Raw genomic sequence first — 762 nt, forward strand, 5'->3', positions numbered from 1 at the left:
CTTACTTTATTAATTATTTAATATAAAATTGTAATTAATTATAATAAGAGTACATAAAAAATAACCACCTAAGTCTTTCTACTTCAACACTTCTTTCTATCAAATTTTGTTTAGAGATGGAATTTATTATCTATAATTTCATTTACATTAACCTATGATGCATAACATATTGTACTAAACATATAGATATATTGTACTATGTTTAAATTAATTTTTATTCTAATTGACATATGATAAAATAGATTATTTTTTTAATAATAAATATAAATTCAATTGTAATTAATTAGTCATTTTACTTTTAGTACATGTCAATTAGAATAAAAATTTACTTAATTGATTAATTATTTAATATATGACTATAATTAATTATAATAAGAGTACATATAAAATACACAAGAATAATCACTTAACTTTTTTTTTAGCATTCAACAGAATTATGTTCCTAAATGTATGGATGGTAAATTATTTTGCTGGTACATAGAAAAACAGTGAGTCTATAATTTTACTAAAGTTAGATTTACCCACAGTGATGTATTTTCTGTCATTTTTCTACTTACTTTCTGAAGAACCAATCAACTTCAAAATTCCAAAGTTTCTGATGCTTCATCCAACATTTTCCAAGTTGAAGGGAATGTCTACCCTCTTGGATATTACAAAGTATTTCTACGTATTGCTTATCCTCAGCTCTATGATTTTGACATTAATTCTAGTAGTGACTTATTTATTATCTGGATTATTTTTTATTAGTAATAAATATAAACT

Source organism: Arachis ipaensis, chromosome B07 (genome assembly GCF_000816755.2).
Source record: "Arachis ipaensis cultivar K30076 chromosome B07, Araip1.1, whole genome shotgun sequence".
NCBI classification, from domain to species: Eukaryota; Viridiplantae; Streptophyta; class Magnoliopsida; order Fabales; family Fabaceae; genus Arachis; species Arachis ipaensis.